The following is a 25,115-nucleotide window of genomic DNA, read 5'->3' as shown; positions in this document are numbered from 1 at the left end:
GCCCCTTGCGGGCTCGCTGCGCTCGTCATGCTGCGGGCACGGTGGCGCGCTACGCGCGCCACGCTACGCGCGCCACGCTATTTATTCTCCCTCCAGGGGGGTCGTGGACCCCCACGAGGGAGAATATCTGTCGGTACGCCGGGTGTCAGGATTCCGGCGCCGGTATACTGTGCCCTGGGATCCCGACATTCGGCATACTGAAGACCACCCGTATCACTACAGCAGTTTGTCTAGATACAAAAAATATATAGGAGTGCATACTGGGCCTAATTCAGACATTTTATATGGTCCACATGTGGAGCTAATTATTTAACTTGCTATTCTGTGAGGAGACTTGCAAAACATGCACCGCGTGGGGTCCTGAGGATCGAGTTTGAGAACCTGTGCTGTAGAGCAGAGGTTCTCAAACTCGGTCCTCAGGACCCCACACAGTGCATGTTTTGCAGGTAAGCCAGCAGGTGCACAGGTGTATTAATTACTCACTGACACATTTTAAAAGGCCCACAGGTGCAGCTAATTATTTCACTTGCGATTCTGTGAGGAGACCTGCAAAACATGCACTGTGTGGTGTCCTGAGGACCGAGTTTGAGAACCTATGCTGTAGAGTGACAGACAACATTTGGGGTTGGTAACAGGGAGTGGTCAGGAAAACGCAGGCGTATCATGGTCGTTCAGACGCCATTTTCTGGGCATGCATAAATTAGCCCTCAGCGTCCTGGGAGAGCAGCTCAGCCGGCGCCTCTACAGAGGTCTCACACTCTGCAACATGACCCGATCTGTGACGATGGTACCGATGTATCAGCAATTGGTGTGGGATTGCGGAGGGAGTCAATGTTAGTTAGAGAGGAGCTAAGAAAGTGATGGATGTGAAGGTATTGGTAGACGTAGGAGTGGGGCAGCTAGTGCCTCTCCTGGATACCCATGAAAGACTGCATAGTACATAGGGAGTCATTCCGAGTTGATCGCTAGCTGAAAATGTTCACTGTGCAGCGATGATGCAAAAAAACAGCACTTCTGCGCATGCGCAACGTACTTTCACAACGTCCTATGTAGTTTCACACAGGGTCTAACGAAGCTTTTCAGTCGCAGAGCTGGCCGCAGAATGATTGACATGAAGTGGGCGTTTCTGGGTGTCAACTGACCGTTTTCAGGGAGTGTTCGGAAAAAAGCAGGCGTGCCAGGAACAACGCAGGCGTGGCTGGGCGAACACAGGGCGTGTTCGTGACGTCAAAACAGGAACTGAACAGTCTGAAGTGATTGCAAGCGCTGAGTAGGTTTTGAGCTACTCTAAAACTGCACAAAATTATTTTGTAGCCGCTCTGCGATCCTTTCGTTCGCACTTCTGCTAAGCTAAAATACACTCCCCAGTGGGCGGCGGCTTAGCGTTTGCATCTCTGCTAAAAACAGCTAATGAGCGAACAACTCGGAATGACCCCCATATACCGGACATGTCAGAACTGCGTAATGCTGGTGGCAGTGCAGATAAATTCTATGTGAATTGATGGACCTGGAGGGAAAGAGGAATACTGCCACAGGGATGTCTGAGAAGATCATATTTAGTAACGAGAGAGTCCCAGACAGAGAGCGCGAGTCCGACCGTAGGAACCGGTAGGGCATATTCAGGTACTGTATATGTTGGCATTGAAGCCAGGGCAGATCAGATATCGAGTCTACCTTACCAGGTTCACTCTCTAAATCCACCCAATGTTTAGTTCCTCTCGGGGGGAGTGCCAAGTGACTAAGGGCCTAATTCAGACCCCATGGCAACAGCAACATTTTTCTCTAATGGCAAAACCATGTGCACTGCAGGGAGGGGGGGCAGATATAACATGTGCAGAGAGAGTTAGATTTGGGTGTGTTATATTGTTTCTGTGCAGGGTAAATACTGGCTGCTTTATTTTTACACTGCAATTTAGATTTCAGTTTGAACACACCCCACCCAAATCTAACTCTCTCTGCACATGTTACATCTGCCCCCCCTGCAGTGCACATGGTTTTGTCCATTAGAGAAAGATTTTGCTTTTGCGATCAGGTCTGAATGAGGCTCTAAGTGATTAAGAAGCCCATTTATTAACATTATTTTTACTAAAATAATGTGAAAAGGGTGTTTTCTGTTTTCACACCCTTTTCACATTATTTTAGTATCACCTGAATGTCTTAAAGGGCATTTGGAGCCGATTTCATGAAAAACTGCTCCAAACCCTTTAATTCACTGTTTGTTTTTTTAGTAAGCCACATAGCATTGACCATACTTACAATGGGAAATGTGATGTGGCCAAATTTACTAAAAATTTTTTTTTCAAAATACCACAGTGTGCCCTGTGATAATCACGCCAGCTCAGACTGGAGAGATCACAGGGCAGCATTGCGAGAGGCAGGCATTTGCCCAGGGGCAGAGAAAGCTGTGCAGGACTCGGCTCCAGTGATCAAAGCTGATCAAAGTGTTAAAAAAAAATAAAAAAATCATACTCACCTGTCCAGAGAGCTGGTGTCCGCTGCTCCGGTGAGCGCTGCTGGGCGCCGGTTCCACCATATGCTGCGCTGTGACCCCAGTGCAATAAAGTGACGCTGCAAAGCTGCAGTGCACTTTACAGCATAGGGGGTCACCGCAGCACACAGGTGGTAGTCGTGGCGGGGGGAGTCGACTGGGCGGTGGTAGTGGCGCATGCACAGCAGGACATTAGGGTAGTTTTTACGAAGAATACCCCGATGATGCTGCGGACTGTCATCGCAGGGTTGCAAGCTCTGTCCCTGCATGCGTTAATTGATACATCCCTGCGATGTAATCAATTATTGCAGTGCGAGTTTGGGCGATTTAATCACATGACATCCAAGGATGCGGATTGTGATAACAAGGCCCTTAAGTTGGAAACTCTGATAGTACTTTAAAAGCAGCGGTAAACCCAAACCCCATCGATAGACCTCTTCATTAGAATACTGTATCCCTGTGTATACGGTTTCCTATTATTCCAAATACATTTAAAATAACGGAACTGAGGGGAAGTACCCAGACAGGGGCCGCTATGGGAAGTGCCTTAAAAAAAGATACAGCTGTTTGGGGAGAATGTTCATGTTTATCGCATTGATGCGACCCACTCAGGATAGAAAATAGTTTTGCGGAGAGGTATCCTGATCAGTAGCCTGGAAGAGAGGAGAGAAGTTAGCCGCAGATAACTGGGATTGGATTCTGAGATATATAAGGGATTCCCTCAGCCGTGTAAGGGCGTGATTCAATAGTTGTAGGTCTTTCAAGGTCTTTGTCAGGATTTGTGTTTGGTTTTGTCTTGGATTCGTGTCTACCTACGGTTTCTCTACAATTGGGTGATATGTAGAGAACATAGGATGTCTAAGCAGGCTCCGTTGCATATATGTATTGAGTACTGAGATACAGAATACTGCAATGAATATATAATACTGGAATAATATAATATGTACAGCAACAGTCACCAGATAACTGTAGGTGATACTGTAATGTCCTGTGATAAAAGGAATAGACTGGGATACGTTCAGTATGCCGGCGGTGCGGGGGAAGTGGGTTAGGTTTAGGCACCACCAGGGTGGCTTAGGCTGTGGGGAAGGGAGGGTTAGGTTTAGGCTTTTGGGAGGGGTTAGGTTTAGGCACCCCAGGGGAGGGTTAAGGTTAGGCTGCGAGGGAGGGGGAGGTTAGGCTGCAGGGAGGGAGGGATAGGCTGCGGGGGTTAGGGTTAGGCTGCGGGGGGAAGGGGTAGGGTTAGGCTGCAGGGAGGGAGGTGATGTGAGAGGGGACACGGAGGACAGTGAGCTGATGTGAGAGGGGGCGCCGAGGGCAGTGAGAGCTAATGTGAGAGGGGAAACAGGACAATGAGAGGTGAAGAGAGTGAAGACACAGAGAACAGTGAGAGGTGATGAGAGGAAACATGGAGGACAGTGATAGGTGATGTGAGAGGGGAAATGGAGGACAGTGAGAGGGGATACAGAGGACAGTGAGAGGTGATGTGAGAGGGGACATGGAGGACAGTGATAGGTGATGTGAGAGGGGACACGGAGGACAGTGAGAAGTGATGTGAGAGGGGAAATGGAGGACAAGTTAGAGGTGATGAGAGAGGGGACACGGAGGACAGTGAGAGGTGATGTGAGTGAGGACGACGAGGACAGTGAGAGGTGATGTGAGTGAGGACGCCGAGGACAGTGAGAGGTGATGAGAGGGAACACAGAGGACAGTGAGAGGTGATGAGAGGGAACACAGAGGACAGTGAGAGCTGATGTGAGAGAGGACGCCGAGGACAGTGAGAGGTGATGAGAGGGAACACAGAGGACAGTGAGAGGTGATGTGAGATGGGTCACGGAGATCAGTGAGAGGTGATGTGACAGGGGATACAGAGGACAGTGAGAGGTGAAGAGAGAGGGGACATGGAGGACAGTGAGAGGTTATGAGAGAGGGGATGTCGAGGACAGTGAGAGGTGATGTGAGACGGGTCACGGAGAACAGTGAGAGGGAACGCTGAGGACAGTGAGAGATGATGTGAGTGGGAATACGGAGGACAGTGAGAGGTGATGTGAGAGAAGAGACAGAGGACAGTGAGAGGTGATGTGAGTGAGGACGCCGAGGACAGTGAGAGGTGATGAGAGGGAACACAGAGGACAGTGAGAGGTGATGAGAGGGAACACAGAGGACAGTGAGAGGTGATGAGAGGGAACACAGAGGACAGTGAGAGGTGATGAGAGGGAACACAGAGGACAGTGAGAGGTGATGAGAGGGAACACAGAGGACAGTGAGAGCTGATGTGAGAGAGGACGCCGAGGACAGTGAGAGGTGATGAGAGGGAACACAGAGGACAGTGAGAGCTGATGTGAGAGAGGACGCCGAGGACAGTGAGAGGTGATGAGAGGGAACACAGAGGACAGTGAGAGGTGATGAGAGGGAACACAGAGGACAGTGAGAGGTGATGTGAGATGGGTCACGGAGATCAGTGAGAGGTGATGTGACAGGGGATACAGAGGACAGTGAGAGGTGAAGAGAGAGGGGACATGGAGGACAGTGAGAGGTTATGAGAGAGGGGATGTCGAGGACAGTGAGAGGTGATGTGAGAGGGGTCACGGAGAACAGTGAGAGGGAACGCTGAGGACAGTGAGAGATGATGTGAGTGGGAATACGGAGGACAGTGAGAGGTGATGAGAGAGATGACATGGAGGAAAGTAAGAGGTGATGTGAGTGGGGACGCCAAGAGCAGTGAGAGGTGATGAGAGAGGGGACACGGTGGAGAGTGAAAGGTGAGAGATGACACGGTGGACAGTGAGAAGTGATGAGAGAGGGGACATTAAGGACAGTGAGAGGTGATGAGAGAGATGACACGGAGGAGAGTGAAAGGTGAGAGATGACACGGAGGACAGTGAGAGGTGATGAGAGGGGGACACGGAGGACAATAAGTGGGGATGAGAGAGGGGACATGGAGGACAGTGAGAGGTGATTTGAGAGGGGTCACGGCAGGGCCGTCTTTTCGTATGGGCTCAATGGGCTCTTGCCCAAGGGCCCCATGAGTATAAGGGTCCTAGGCTGATAGCTGAGGGTCCCCTCTTTCCAGGGGTACCAGATTTTTGAAAATCGGACCTGGGGAACCGGAGATATCTGACTTGAAAGCAGTCGTCCCCATCCAAGCCTGTTAATGGCTCTTCCCAGCCAGATATATTGGGTTCTGTCTGACTTAGATTTCTTCTGAGGGTATAATCCAAAAGCTATGACTCTCCCCTTTTGTTGGAAACTGGCAGCTTGTCTCTACTATGCCCAGAACCAGAGATATCCACCTTCCAGCAGCTGGTCCCTGCTCCAGCTCCACACGCCTAATATGCAGTTTTAGATTTTCGTTGGTGGATTGCTCTGGCTCCTGAACTCTGATCTCCAAGTTCCCAGAACTTCCTGAAAGGTGGGACACTCTAGTTTTTTTTATCCCATTCAAAGCTAAGAAATCTATTTCCAGGAACTGGAGATATCTGCAGTCAAGCAAGCTGCCCTCCCACCAGAAAATTATGAATATTAAGTCCACTCCACTATACACCCCTCCCCTGTGTATTAAACACCCCCTACCATCCCAGAAGTCATGTACCAGGGCTTCTTCATTCAACCCAATGCCCCCTCTACAGTTTAGCCCCAGCTGTGCAGTAAAGGAGTAATTAGCAGAAATTACTGCTCCAGTTCCTACATGCTGAGCGGAAGATAGAACACCCCCTTCCGCCCGCGGGACATCAAAGTTATCGCTGATAGCACCCCCCACCCCTACCGCTGGAGGATGGGTAGGGGGCCCAGTGCACTGCTGTTAAGACAGCCCTGGGTCACGGAAAACAGTGAGAGGTGATGAGAGGGTGGACATGGAGGACAGTGAGAGGTTATGAGAGAGGGGACACGGAGAAGGGTGAAAGGGGATGAGAGAGATGACACAGACAACAGTGAGAGGTGATGAGAGAGAGGACATGAAGGACAGTGAGAAGCGTGTTATACACCTGTCACTCTCTGTATACTAGTATACATTACTGTACCTGTTATTACCATCATCATATACTGTACATGTATTATACACCTGTCACTCTCTGTATACTAGTATACATTACTGTACCTGTTATTACCATCATCATATACTGTACATGTATTATACACCTGTCACTCTCTGTATACTAGTATACATTACTGTACCTGTTATTACCATCATCATATACTGTACATGTATTATACACCTATCACTCTCTGTACACTAGTATACATTACTGTACCTGTTATTACCATCATATACTGTACATGTATTATATACCTGTCACTCTCTGTATACTAGTATACATTACTGTACCTGTTATTACCATCATATACTGTACATGTATTATACACCTGTCACTCTCTGTATACTAGTATACATTACTGTACCTGTTATTACCATCATCATATACTATACATGTATTATACACCTGTCATTCTCTGTATACTAGTATACATTACTGTACCTGTTATTACCATCATATACTGTACATGTATTATACACCTATCACTCTCTGTATACTAGTATACATTACTGTACCTGTTATTACCATCATCATATACTGTACATGTATTATACACCTGTCACTCTGTATACTAGTATACATTACTGTACCTGTTATTACCATCATCATATACTGTACATGTATTATACACCTGTCACTCTCTGTATACTAGTATACATTACTGTATCTGTTGTTATTACCACCATCATATACTGTACATGTATTATACACCTGTCACTCTCTGTATACTAGTATACATTACTGTACCTGTTATTACCATCATATACTGTACATGTATTATACACCTGTCACTCTCAGTATACTAGTATACATTACTGTACCTGTTATTACCATCATATACTGTACATGTATTATACTCCTGTCACTCTCTGTATACTAGTATACATTACTGTACCTGTTATTACCATCATCATATACTGTACATGTATTATACACCTGTCACACTCTGTATACTAGTATACATTACTGTACCTGTTATTACCATCATCATATACTGTACATGTATTATACACCTGTCACTCTCTGTATACTAGTATACATTACTGTACCTGTTATTACCATCATCATATACTGTACATGTATTATACTCCTGTCACTCTCTGTATACTAGTATACATTACTGTACCTGTTATTACCATCATCATATACTGTACATGTATTATACACCTGTCACTCTCTGTATACTAGTGTACATTACTGTACCTGTTATTACATCAGCATATACTGTACATGTATTATACACCTGTCACTCTCTGTATACTAGTATACATTACTGTACCTGTTATTACCATCATCATATACTGTACATGTATTATATACCTGTCACTCTCTGTATACTAGTGTACATTACTGTACCTGTTATTACCATCATATACTGTACATGTATTATACTCCTGTCACTCTCTGTATACTAGTATAAATTACTGTACCTGTTATTACCATCATCATATACTGTACATGTATTATACACCTGTCACTCTCTGTATACTAGTATACATTACTGTACCTGTTATTACATCAGCATATACTGTACATGTATTATACACCTGTCACTCTCTGTATACTAGTATACATTACTGTACCTGTTATTACCATCATATACTGTACATGTATTATACACCTGTCACTCTGTATACTAGTATACATTACTGTACCTGTTATTACCATCATCATGTACTGTACATGTATTATACACCTGTCACTCTCTATATACTAGTATACATTACTGTACCTGTTATTACCATCATATACTGTACATGTATTATACACCTGTCACTCTCTGTATACTAGTATATATTACTGTACCTGTTATTATCACCATCATATACTGTACATGTATTATACACCTGTCACTCTCTGTATACTAGTATACATTACTGTACCTGTTATTACCATCATCATATACTGTACATGTATTATACTCCTGTCACTCTCTGTATACTAGTATACATTACTGTACCTGTTATTACCATCATATACTGTACATGTATTATACACCTGTCACTCTCTGTATACTAGTATACATTACTGTACCTGTTATTACCATCATATACTGTACATGTATTCTACACCTGTCACTCTCTGTATACTAGTATACATTACTGTACCTGTTATTACCATCATATACTGTACATGTATTATACACCTGTCACTCTCTGTATACTAGTATACATTACTGTACCTGTTATTACCATCATCATATACTGTACATGTATTATACTCCTGTCACTCTCTGTATACTAGTATACATTACTGTACCTGTTATTACCATCATATACTGTACATGTATTATACACCTGTCACTCTCTGTATACTAGTATACATTACTGTACCTGTTATTACCATCATATACTGTACATGTATTCTACACCTGTCACTCTCTGTATACTAGTATACATTACTGTACCTGTTATTACCATCATATACTGTACATGTATTATACACCTGTCACTCTCTGTATACTAGTATACATTACTGTACCTGTTATTACCATCATCATATACTGTACATGTATTATACTCCTGTCACTCTCTGTATACTAGTATACATTACTGTACCTGTTATTACCATCATCATATACTGTACATGTATTATACACCTGTCACTCTCTGTATACTAGTATACATTACTGTACCTGTTATTACCATCATATACTGTACATGTATTATACACCTGTCACTCTCTGTATACTAGTATACATTACTGTACCTGTTATTACCATCATCATATACTGTACATGTATTATACACCTGTCACTCTCTGTATACTAGTATACATTACTGTACCTGTTATTACCATCATCATATACTGTACATGTATTATACTCCTGTCACTCTCTGTATACTAGTATACATTACTGTACCTGTTATTACCATCATCATATACTGTACATGTATTATACACCTGTCACTCTCTGTATACTAGTATACATTACTGTACCTGTTATTACCATCATATACTGTACATGTATTATACACCTGTCACTCTCTGTATACTAGTATACATTACTGTACCTGTTATTACCATCATCATATACTGTACATGTATTATACACCTGTCACTCTCTGTATACTAGTATACATTACTGTACCTGTTATTACCATCATCATATACTGTACATGTATTATACACCTGTCACTCTCTGTATACTAGTATACATTACTGTACCTGTTATTACCATCATCATATACTGTACATGTATTATACACCTGTCACTCTCTGTATACTAGTATACATTACTGTACCTGTTATTACCATCATCATATACTGTACATGTATTATACTCCTGTCACTCTCTGTATACTAGTATACATTACTGTACCTGTTATAGCCATCATCATATACTGTACATGTATTATACACCTGTCACTCTCTGTATACTAGTATATATTACTGTACCTGTTATTATCACCATCATATACTGTACATGTATTATACACCTGTCACTCTCTGTATACTAGTATACATTACTGTACCTGTTATTACCATCATCATATACTGTACATGTATTATACTCCTGTCACTCTCTGTATACTAGTATACATTACTGTACCTGTTATTACCATCATATACTGTACATGTATTATACACCTGTCACTCTCTGTATACTAGTATACATTACTGTACCTGTTATTACTATCATATACTGTACATGTATTATACACCTGTCACTCTCTGTATACTAGTATACATTACTGTACCTGTTATTACCATCATCATATACTGTACATGTATTATACTCCTGTCACTCTCTGTATACTAGTATACATTACTGTACCTGTTATTACCATCATCATATACTGTACATGTATTATACACCTGTCACTCTCTGTATACTAGTATACATTATTGTACCTGTTATTACCATCATATACTGTACATGTATTATACACCTGTCACTCTCTGTATACTAGTATACATTACTGTACCTGTTATTACCATCATCATATACTGTACATGTATTATACACCTGTCACTCTCTGTATACTAGTATACATTACTGTACCTGTTATTACCATCATCATATACTGTACATGTATTATACACCTGTCACTCTCTGTATACTAGTATACATTACTGTACCTGTTATTACCATCATCATATACTGTACATGTATTATACACCTGTCACTCTCTGTATACTAGTATACATTACTGTACCTGTTATTACCATCATCATATACTGTACATGTATTATACTCCTGTCACTCTCTGTATACTAGTATACATTACTGTACCTGTTATTACCATCATATACTGTACATGTATTATACACCTGTCACTCTCTGTATACTAGTATACATTACTGTACCTGTTATTACCATCATCATATACTGTACATGTATTATACTCCTGTCACTCTCTGTATACTAATATACATTACTGTACCTGTTATTACCATCATCATATACTGTACATGTATTATACACCTGTCACTCTCTGTATACTAGTATACATTACTGTACCTGTTATTACATCATCATATACTGTACATGTATTATACACCTGTCACTCTCTGTATACTAGTATACATTACTGTACCTGTTATTACCATCAGCATATACTGTACATGTATTATACACCTGTCACTCTCTGTATACTAGTGTACATTACTGTACCTGTTATTACCATCATATACTGTACATGTATTATACAGCTCTCACTCTCTGTATACTAGTATACATTACTGTACCTGTTATTACCATCATCATATACTATACATGTATTATACACCTGTCACTCACTGTATACTAGTATACATTACTGTACCTGTTATTACCATCATCATATACTGTACATGTATTATACACCTGTCACTCTCTGTATACTAGTATACATTACTGTACCTGTTATTACCATCATCATATACTGTACATGTATTATACACCTGTCACTCTCTGTATACTAGTATACATTACTGTACCTGTTATTACCATCATCATATACTGTACATGTATTATACACCTGTCACTCTCTGTATACTAGTATACATTACCGTATGTGTTATTACCATCATCATATACTGTGCATGTATTATACACCTGTCACTCTCTGTATACTAGTATACATTACTGTACCTGTTATTACCATCATCATATACTGTACATGTATTATACTCCTGTCACTCTCTGTATACTAGTATACATTACTGTACCTGTTATTACCATCATCATATACTATACATGTATTATACACCTGTCACTCTCTGTATACTAGTATACATTACTGTACCTGTTATTACCATCATCATATACTGTACATGTATTATACACCTGTCACTCTCTGTATACTAGTATACATTACTGTACCTGTTATTACATCATCATATACTGTACATGTATTATACACCTGTCACTCTCTGTATACTAGTATACATTACTGTACCTGTTATTACCATCATCATATACTGTACATGTATTATACACCTGTCACTCTCTGTATACTAGTATATATTACTGTACCTGTTATTATCACCATCATATACTGTACATGTATTATACACCTGTCACTCTCTGTATACTAGTATACATTACTGTACCTGTTATTACCATCATCATATACTGTACATGTATTATACTCCTGTCACTCTCTGTATACTAGTATACATTACTGTACCTGTTATTACCATCATATACTGTACATGTATTATACACCTGTCACTCTCTGTATACTAGTATACATTACTGTACCTGTTATTACCATCATATACTGTACATGTATTCTACACCTGTCACTCTCTGTATACTAGTATACATTACTGTACCTGTTATTACCATCATATACTGTACATGTATTATACACCTGTCACTCTCTGTATACTAGTATACATTACTGTACCTGTTATTACCATCATCATATACTGTACATGTATTATACTCCTGTCACTCTCTGTATACTAGTATACATTACTGTACCTGTTATTACCATCATCATATACTGTACATGTATTATACACCTGTCACTCTCTGTATACTAGTATACATTACTGTACCTGTTATTACCATCATATACTGTACATGTATTATACACCTGTCACTCTCTGTATACTAGTATACATTACTGTACCTGTTATTACCATCATCATATACTGTACATGTATTATACACCTGTCACTCTCTGTATACTAGTATACATTACTGTACCTGTTATTACCATCATCATATACTGTACATGTATTATACACCTGTCACTCTCTGTATACTAGTATACATTACTGTACCTGTTATTACCATCATCATATACTGTACATGTATTATACACCTGTCACTCTCTGTATACTAGTATACATTACTGTACCTGTTATTACCATCATCATATACTGTACATGTATTATACTCCTGTCACTCTCTGTATACTAGTATACATTACTGTACCTGTTATTGCCATCATCATATACTGTACATGTATTATACACCTGTCACTCTCTGTATACTAGTATATATTACTGTACCTGTTATTATCACCATCATATACTGTACATGTATTATACACCTGTCACTCTCTGTATACTAGTATACATTACTGTACCTGTTATTACCATCATCATATACTGTACATGTATTATACTCCTGTCACTCTCTGTATACTAGTATACATTACTGTACCTGTTATTACCATCATATACTGTACATGTATTATACACCTGTCACTCTCTGTATACTAGTATACATTACTGTACCTGTTATTACTATCATATACTGTACATGTATTATACACCTGTCACTCTCTGTATACTAGTATACATTACTGTACCTGTTATTACCATCATCATATACTGTACATGTATTATACTCCTGTCACTCTCTGTATACTAGTATACATTACTGTACCTGTTATTACCATCATCATATACTGTACATGTATTATACACCTGTCACTCTCTGTATACTAGTATACATTATTGTACCTGTTATTACCATCATATACTGTACATGTATTATACACCTGTCACTCTCTGTATACTAGTATACATTACTGTACCTGTTATTACCATCATCATATACTGTACATGTATTATACACCTGTCACTCTCTGTATACTAGTATACATTACTGTACCTGTTATTACCATCATCATATACTGTACATGTATTATACACCTGTCACTCTCTGTATACTAGTATACATTACTGTACCTGTTATTACCATCATCATATACTGTACATGTATTATACACCTGTCACTCTCTGTATACTAGTATACATTACTGTACCTGTTATTACCATCATCATATACTGTACATGTATTATACACCTATCACTCTCTGTACACTAGTATACATTACTGTACCTGTTATTACCATCATATACTGTACATGTATTATATACCTGTCACTCTCTGTATACTAGTATACATTACTGTACCTGTTATTACCATCATATACTGTACATGTATTATACACCTGTCACTCTCTGTATACTAGTATACATTACTGTACCTGTTATTACCATCATCATATACTATACATGTATTATACACCTGTCATTCTCTGTATACTAGTATACATTACTGTACCTGTTATTACCATCATATACTGTACATGTATTATACTCCTGTCACTCTCTGTATACTAGTATACATTACTGTACCTGTTATTGCCATCATCATATACTGTACATGTATTATACACCTGTCACTCTCTGTATACTAGTATATATTACTGTACCTGTTATTATCACCATCATATACTGTACATGTATTATACACCTGTCACTCTCTGTATACTAGTATACATTACTGTACCTGTTATTACCATCATCATATACTGTACATGTATTATACTCCTGTCACTCTCTGTATACTAGTATACATTACTGTACCTGTTATTACCATCATATACTGTACATGTATTATACACCTGTCACTCTCTGTATACTAGTATACATTACTGTACCTGTTATTACTATCATATACTGTACATGTATTATACACCTGTCACTCTCTGTATACTAGTATACATTACTGTACCTGTTATTACCATCATCATATACTGTACATGTATTATACTCCTGTCACTCTCTGTATACTAGTATACATTACTGTACCTGTTATTACCATCATCATATACTGTACATGTATTATACACCTGTCACTCTCTGTATACTAGTATACATTACTGTACCTGTTATTACATCATCATATACTGTACATGTATTATACACCTGTCACTCTCTGTATACTAGTATACATTACTGTACCTGTTATTACCATCATCATATACTGTACATGTATTATACACCTGTCACTCTCTGTATACTAGTATACATTACTGTACCTGTTATTACCATCATCATATACTGTACATGTATTATACACCTGTCACTCTCTGTATACTAGTATACATTACTGTACCTGTTATTACCATCATCATATACTGTACATGTATTATACACCTGTCACTCTCTGTATACTAGTATACATTACTGTACCTGTTATTACCATCATCATATACTGTACATGTATTATACACCTGTCACTCTCTGTATACTAGTATATATTACTGTACCTGTTATTACCATCATCATATACTGTACATGTATTATACACCTGTCACTCTCTGTATACTAGTATACATTACTGTATCTGTTATTACCATCATCATATAATGTACATGTATTATACACCTGTCACTCTCTGTATACTAGTATACATTACTGTACCTGTTATTACCATCATCATATACTGTACATGTATTATACACCTGTCACTCTCTGTATACTAGTATACATTACTGTACCTGTTATTACCATCATATACTGTACATGTATTATACACATGTCACTCTCTGTATACTAGTATATATTACTGTACCTGTTATTACCATCATCATATACTGTACATGTATTATACACCTGTCACTCTCTGTATACTAGTATACATTACTGTATCTGTTATTACCATCATCATATACTGTACATGTATTATACACCTGTCACTCTCTGTATACTAGTATACATTACTGTACCTGTTATTACCATCATATACTGTACATGTATTATACACCTGTCACTCTCTGTATACTAGTATACATTACTGTACCTGTTATTACCATCATCATATACTGTACATGTATTATACACCTGTCACTCTCTGTATACTAGTATACATTACCGTATGTGTTATTACCATCATCATATACTGTGCATGTATTATACACCTGTCACTCTCTGTATACTAGTATACATTACTGTACCTGTTATTACCATCATCATATACTGTACATGTATTATACTCCTGTCACTCTCTGTATACTAGTATACATTACTGTACCTGTTATTACCATCATCATATACTATACATGTATTATACACCTGTCACTCTCTGTATACTAGTATACATTACTGTACCTGTTATTACCATCATCATACACTGTACATGTATTATACACCTGTCACTCTCTGTATACTAGTATACATTACTGTACCTGTTATTACATCATCATATACTGTACATGTATTATACACCTGTCACTCTCTGTATACTAGTATACATTACTGTACCTGTTATTACCATCATATACTGTACATGTATTATATACCTGTCACTCTCTGTATACTAGTATATATTACTGTACCTGTTATTACCATCATATACTGTACATGTATTATACACCTGTCACTCTCTGTATACTAGTATACATTACTGTACCTGTTATTACCATCATATACTGTACATGTATTATACACCTGTCACTCTCTGTATACTAGTATACATTACTGTACCTGTTATTACCATCATCATATACTGTACATGTATTATACTCCTGTCACTCTCTGTATACTAGTATACATTACTGTACCTGTTATTACCATCCTCATATACTGTACATGTATTATACACGTGTCACTCTCTGTATACTAGTATACATTACTGTACCTGTTATTACATCATCATATACTCTACATGTATTATACACCTGTCACTCTGTATACTAGTATACATTACTGTACCTGTTATTACATCATCATATACTGTACATGTATTATACACCTGTCACTCTCTGTATACTAGTATACATTACTGTACCTGTTATTACATCATCATATACTGTACATGTATTATACACCTGTCACTCTCTGTATACTAGTATACATTACTGTACCTGTTATTACTGTCATCATATACTGTACATGTATTATACACCTGTCACTCTCTGTATACTAGTATACATTACTGTACCTGTTATTACATCATCATATACTGTACATGTATTATACACCTGTCACTCTCTGTATACTAGTATACATTACTGTACCTGTTATTACCATCATCATATACTGTACATGCATTATACACCTGTCACTCTCTGTATACTAGTATACATTACTGTACCTGTTATTACCATCATATACTGTACATGTATTATACACCTGTCACTCTCTGTATACTAGTATACATTACTGTACCTGTTATTACCATCATCATATACTGTACATGTATTATACACCTGTCACTCTCTGTATACTAGTATACATTACTGTACCTGTTATTACCATCATCATATACTGTACATGTATTATACACCTGTCACTCTCTGTATACTAGTATACATTACTGTACCTGTTATTACCATCATATACTGTACATGTATTATACACCTGTCACTCTCTGTATACTAGTATACATTACTGTACCTGTTATTACCATCATATACTGTACATGTATTATACACCTGTCACTCTCTGTATACTAGTATACATTACTGTACATGTTATTACCATCAGCATATACTGTACATGTATTATACACCTGTCACTCTCTGTATACTAGTATACATTACTGTACCTGTTATTACCATCATATACTGTACATGTATTATATACACCTGTCACTCTCTGTATACTAGTATACATTACGGTACCTGTTATTACCATCATATACTGTACATGTATTATACACCTGTCACTCTCTGTATACTAGTATACATTACTGTACCTGTTATTACCATCATATACTGTACATGTATTATACACCTGTCACTCTCTGTATACTAGTATACATTACTGTACCTGTTATTACCATCATCATATACTGTGCATGTATTATACACCTGTCACTTTCTGTATACTAGTATACATTACTGTACCTGTTATTACCATAATCATATACTGTACATGTATTATACACCTGTCACTCTCTGTATACTAGTATACATTACTGTACCTGTTATTACCATCATCATATACTGTACATGTATTATACACCTGTCACTCTCTGTATACTAGTATATATTACTGTACCTGTTATTACCATCATATACTGTACATGTATTATACACCTGTCACTCTCTGTATACTAGTATACATTACTGTACCTGTTATTACCATCATCATATACTGTACATGTATTATACACCTGTCACTCTCTGTATACTAGTATACATTACTGTACCTGTTATTACCATCATCATATACTGTACATGTATTATACACCTGTCACTCTCTGTATACTAGTATACATTACTGTACCTGTTATTACATCATCATATACTGTACATGTATTATACACCTGTCACTCTCTGTATACTAGTATACATTACTGTACCTGTTATTACCATCATATACTGTACATGTATTATACTCCTGTCACTCTCTGTATACTAGTATACATTACTGTACCTGTTATTACCATCATATACTGTACATGTATTATACACCTGTCACTCTCTGTATACTAGTATACATTACTGTACCTGTTATTACCATCATCATATACTGTACATGCATTATACACCTGTCACTCTCTGTATACTAGTATACATTACTGTACCTGTTATTACCATCATCATATACTGTACATATATTATACACCTGTCACTCTCTGTATACTAGTATACATTACTGTACCTGTTATTACCATCATCATATACTGTACATGTATTATACTCCTGTCACTCTCTGTATACTAGTATACATTACTGTACCTGTTATTACCATCGTCATATACTGTACATGTATTATACACCTGTCACTCTCTGTATACTAGTATACATTACTGTACCTGTTATTACCATCATCATATACTGTACATATATTATACACCTGTCACTCTCTGTATACTAGTATACATTACTGTACCTGTTATTACCATCATCATATACTGTACATGTATTATACACCTGTCACTCTCTGTATACTAGTATATATTACTGTACCTGTTATTACCATCATATACTGTACATGTATTATACACCTGTCACTCTCTGTATACTAGTATACATTACTGTACCTGTTATTACCATCATCATATACTGTACATGTATTATACACCTGTCACTCTCTGTATACTAGTATACATTACTGTACCTGTTATTACCATCATCATATACTGTACATGTATTATACACCTGTCACTCTCTGTATACTAGTATACATTACTGTACCTGTTATTACCATCATATACTGTACATGTATTATACTCCTGTCACTCTCTGTATACTAGTATACATTACTGTACCTGTTATTACCATCATATACTGTACATGTATTATACACCTGTCACTCTCTGTATACTAGTATACATTACTGTACCTGTTATTACCATCATCATATACTGTACATGTATTATACACCTGTCACTCTCTGTATACTAGTATACATTACTGTACCTGTTATTACCATCATCATATACTGTACATATATTATACACCTGTCACTCTCTGTATACTAGTATACATTACTGTACCTGTTATTACCATCATCATATACTGTACATGTATTATACTCCTGTCACTCTCTGTATACTAGTATACATTACTGTACCTGTTATTACCATCATCATATACTGTACATGTATTATACACCTGTCACTCTCTGTATACTAGTATACATTACTGTACCTGTTATTACCATCATCATATACTGTACATGTATTATACTCCTGTCACTCTCTGTATACTAGTATACATTACTGTACCTGTTATTACCATCATATACTGTACATGTATTATACACCTGTCACTCTCTGTATACTAGTATACATTACTGTACCTGTTATTACCATCATATACTGTACATGTATTATACACCTGTCACTCTCTGTATACTAGTATACATTACTGTACCTGTTATTACCATCATATACTGTACATGTATTATACACCTGTCACTCTCTGTATACTAGTATACATTACTGTACCTGTTATTACCATCATATACTGTACATGTATTATACACCTGTCACTCTCTGTATACTAGTATACATTACTGTACCTGTTATTACCATCATATACTGTACATGTATTATACACCTGTCACTCTCTGTATACTAGTATACATTACTGTACCTGTTATTACCATCATCATATACTGTACATGTATTATACACCTGTCATTCTCTGTATACTAGTATACATTACTGTACCTGTTATTACCATCATATACTGTACATGTATTATACACCTGTCACTCTCTGTATACTAGTATACATTACTGTACCTGTTATTACCATCATCATATACTGTACATGTATTATACACCTGTCACTCTCTGTATACTAGTATACATTACTGTACCTGTTATTACCATCATCATATACTGTACATGTATTATACACCTGTCATTCTCTGTATACTAGTATACATTACTGTACCTGTTATTACCATCATCATATACTGTACATGTATTACACAGCTGTCACTCTCTGTATACTAGTATACATTACTGTACCTGTTATTACCATCATATACTGTACATGTATTATACACCTGTCACTCTCTGTATACTAGTATACATTACTGTACCTGTTATTACCATCATATACTGTACATTGTATCATACACCTGTCACTCTCTGTATACTAGTATACATTACTGTACCTGTTATTACCATCATATACTGTACATGTATTATATACCTGTCACTCTCTGTATACTAGTATATATTACTGTACCTGTTATTACCATCATATACTGTACATGTATTATACACCTGTCACTCTCTGTATACTAGTATACATTACTGTACCTGTTATTACCATCATCATATACTGTACATGTATTATACACCTGTCACTCTCTGTATACTAGTATACATTACTGTACCTGTTATTACCATCATATACTGTACATGTATTATACACCTGTCACTCTCTGTATACTAGTATACATTACTGTACCTGTTATTACCATCATCATATACTGTACATGTATTATACACCTGTCACTCTCTGTATACTAGTATACATTACTGTACCTGTTATTACCATCATCATATACTGTACATGTATTATACACCTGTCACTCTCTGTATACTAGTATACATTACTGTACCTGTTATTACCATCATCATATACTGTACATGTATTATACACCTGTCACTCTCTGTATACTAGTATACATTACTGTACCTGTTATTACCATCATATACTGTACATGTATTATACACCTGTCACTCTCTGTATACTAGTATATATTACTGTACCTGTTATTACCATCATATACTGTACATGTATTATACACCTGTCACTCTCTGTATACTAGTATATATTACTGTACCTGTTATTACCATCATATACTGTACATGTATTATACACCTGTCACTCTCTGTATACTAGTATACATTACTGTACCTGTTATTACCATCATCATATACTGTACATGTATTATACACCTGTCACTCTCTGTATACTAGTATACATTACTGTACCTGTTATTACCACCATCATATACTGTACATGTATTATACACCTGTCACTCTCTGTATACTAGTATACATTACTGTACCTGTTATTACCATCATCATATACTGTACATGTATTATACACCTGTCACTCTCTGTATACTAGTATACATTACTGTACCTGTTATTACCATCATCATATACTGTACATGTATTATACACCTGTCACTCTCTGTATACTAGTATACATTACTGTACCTGTTATTACCATCATATATTGTATATGTATTATATACCTGTCACTCTCTGTATACTAGTATACATTACTGTACCTGTTATTACCATCATCATATACTGTACATGTATTATACACCTGTCACACTCTGTATACTAGTATACATTACTGTACCTGTTATTACCATCATATACTGTACATGTATTATACTCCTGTCACTCTCTGTATACTAGTATACATTACTGTACCTGTTATTACCATCATATACTGTACATGTATTATACACCTGTCACTCTCTGTATACTAGTATATATTACTGTACCTGTTATTACCATCATATACTGTACATGTATTATACACCTGTCACTCTCTGTATACTAGTATACATTACTGTACCTGTTATTACCATCATCATATACTGTACATGTATTATACACCTGTCACTCTCTATATACTAGTATACATTACTGTACCTGTTATTACCATCATATACTGTACATGTATTATACTCCTGTCACTCTCTGTATACTAGTATACATTACTGTACCTGTTATTACCATCATATACTGTACATGTATTATACACCTGTCACTCTCTGTATACTAGTATACATTACTGTACCTGTTATTACCATCATCATATACTGTACATGTATTATACACCTGTCACTCTCTGTATACTAGTATATATTACTGTACCTGTTATTACCATCATATACTGTACATGTATTATACACCTGTCACTCTCTGTATACTAATATACATTACTGTACCTGTTATTACCATCATCATATACTGTACATGTATTATACACCTGTCACTCTCTGTATACTAGTATATATTACTGTACCTGTTATTACCATCATATACTGTACATGTATTATACACCTGTCACTCTCTGTATACTAGTATACATTACTGTACCTGTTATTACCATCATCATATACTGTACATGTATTATACACCTGTCACTCTCTGTATACTAGTATACATTACTGTACCTGTTATTACCATCATCATATACTGTACATGTATTATACACCTGTCACTCTCTGTATACTAGTATATATTACTGTACCTGTTATTACCATCATATACTGTACATGTATTATACACCTGTCACTCTCTGTATACTAGTATACATTACTGTACCTGTTATTACCATCATCATATACTGTACATGTATTATACACCTGTCACTCTCTGTATACTAATATACATTACTGTACCTGTTATTACCATCATCATATACTGTACATGTATTATACACCTGTCACTCTCTGTATACTAGTATACATTACTGTACCTGTTATTACCATCATCATATACTGTACATGTATTATACACCTGTCACTCTCTGTATACTAGTATACATTACTGTACCTGTTATTACCATCATATACTGTACATGTATTATACACCTGTCACTCTCTGTATACTAGTATATATTACTGTACCTGTTATTACCATCATATACTGTACATGTATTATACACCTGTCACTCTCTGTATACTAGTATACATTACTGTACCTGTTATTACCATCATCATATACTGTACATGTATTATACACCTGTCACTCTCTGTATACTAGTATATATTACTGTACCTGTTATTACCATCATATACTGTACATGTATTATACACCTGTCACTCTCTGTATACTAATATACATTACTGTACCTGTTATTACCATCATCATATACTGTACATGTATTATACACCTGTCACTCTCTGTATACTAGTATATATTACTGTACCTGTTATTACCATCATATACTGTACATGTATTATACACCTGTCACTCTCTGTATACTAGTATACATTACTGTACCTGTTATTACCATCATCATATACTGTACATGTATTATACACCTGTCACTCTCTGTATACTAGTATACATTACTGTACCTGTTATTACCATCATCATATACTGTACATGTATTATACACCTGTCACTCTCTGTATACTAGTATATATTACTGTACCTGTTATTACCATCATATACTGTACATGTATTATACACCTGTCACTCTCTGTATACTAGTATACATTACTGTACCTGTTATTACCATCATCATATACTGTACATGTATTATACACCTGTCACTCTCTGTATACTAATATACATTACTGTACCTGTTATTACCATCATCATATACTGTACATGTATTATACACCTGTCACTCTCTGTATACTAGTATACATTACTGTACCTGTTATTACCATCATCATATACTGTACATGTATTATACACCTGTCACTCTCTGTATACTAGTATATATTACTGTACCTGTTATTACCATCATATACTGTACATGTATTATACACCTGTCACTCTCTGTATACTAGTATACATTACTGTACCTGTTATTACCATCATCATATACTGTACATGTATTATACACCTGTCACTCTCTGTATACTAGTATACATTACTGTACCTGTTATTACCATCATCATATACTGTACATGTATTATACACCTGTCACTCTCTATATACTAGTATACATTACTGTACCTGTTATTACCATCATATACTGTACATGTATTATACACCTGTCACTCTCTATATACTAGTACACATTACTGTACCTGTTATTACCATCATCATATACTATACATGTATTATACACCTGTCACTCTCTATATACTAGTATACATTACTGTACCTGTTATTACCATCATCATATACTGTACATGTATTATACACCTGTCACTCTCTGTATACTAGTATACATTACTGTACCTGTTATTACCATCATATACTGTACATGTATTATACACCTGTCACTCTCTGTATACTAGTATACATTACTGTACATGTTATTACCATCATATACTGTACATGTATTATACACCTGTCACTCTCTGTATACTAGTATACATTACTGTACCTGTTATTACATCATCATATACTGTACATGTATTATACACCTGTCACTCTCTGTATACTAGTATACATTACTGTACCTGTTATTACCATCATATACTGTACATGTATTATACACCTGTCACTCTCTGTATACTAGTATACATTACTGTACCTGTTATTACCATCATATACTGTACATGTATTATACACCTGTCACTCTCTGTATACTAGTATACATTACTGTACCTGTTATTACCATCATCATATACTGTACATGTATTATACACCTGTCACTCTGTATACTAGTATACATTACTGTACCTGTTATTACCATCATATACTGTACATGTATTATACACCTGTCACTCTCTATATACTAGTATACATTACTGTACCTGTTATTACCATCATATACTGTACATGTATTATACACCTGTCACTGTCTGTATACTAGTATACATTACTGTACCTGTTATTACCATCATCATATACTGTACATCAGTGGCGTGCGGTGAGGTCAGTAGCTGGTGAGGCACTGCAGTCATAATGTTCGCCGAGTCCCACCATTGACCCATAGGGCTGCTATGCTGATGCCCGCTACCACCGCCAAGCAGTTACCAGTTTCTGTTGCTGTCCCTGATGCGGCAGCTTTTCAGATCCCTCCCCGCTATTCCCCGCAAGGTCCCTGTCTGTTGGGCAGACTCAGCAGGGGTCACTGTGCCTGCAGACCTGCCTATCTCACGCTGCCAAGCAGACCTAGCAGCAGCGTACTGCATTTACAGCAATCCCTCTCTGCCCGCGGGACTCCCAGTGACTGTACTGATCCCCGCTGCCAGAAAGTCCTTTCATGGATCCTTGATCCTCCC

The 25,115-nt window shown here is 37.2% G+C and overlaps 2 protein-coding genes across 2 annotated transcripts in view; one reads left to right on the top strand and one right to left on the bottom strand.

Annotated features, from left to right (window-relative positions):
- Positions 1–25,115, top strand: part of LOC134949563 (H-2 class I histocompatibility antigen, Q9 alpha chain-like) — a 101,065-nt gene that overhangs the window by 800 nt on the left and 75,150 nt on the right. The window lies entirely within an intron of this gene.
- The window catches only part of LOC134949562 (zinc-alpha-2-glycoprotein-like), a 75,663-nt gene that overhangs the window by 48,972 nt on the left and 1,576 nt on the right, over positions 1–25,115 (bottom strand). The gene's annotated exons all lie outside the window — the stretch shown is intronic.

Source organism: Pseudophryne corroboree, chromosome 8 (assembly GCF_028390025.1).
Source record: "Pseudophryne corroboree isolate aPseCor3 chromosome 8, aPseCor3.hap2, whole genome shotgun sequence".
NCBI lineage: Eukaryota > Metazoa > Chordata > Amphibia > Anura > Myobatrachidae > Pseudophryne > Pseudophryne corroboree.
The sequence above is the reverse complement of the archived record's forward strand: the minus strand, read 5'-3'. Positions and strand labels throughout refer to the sequence as shown.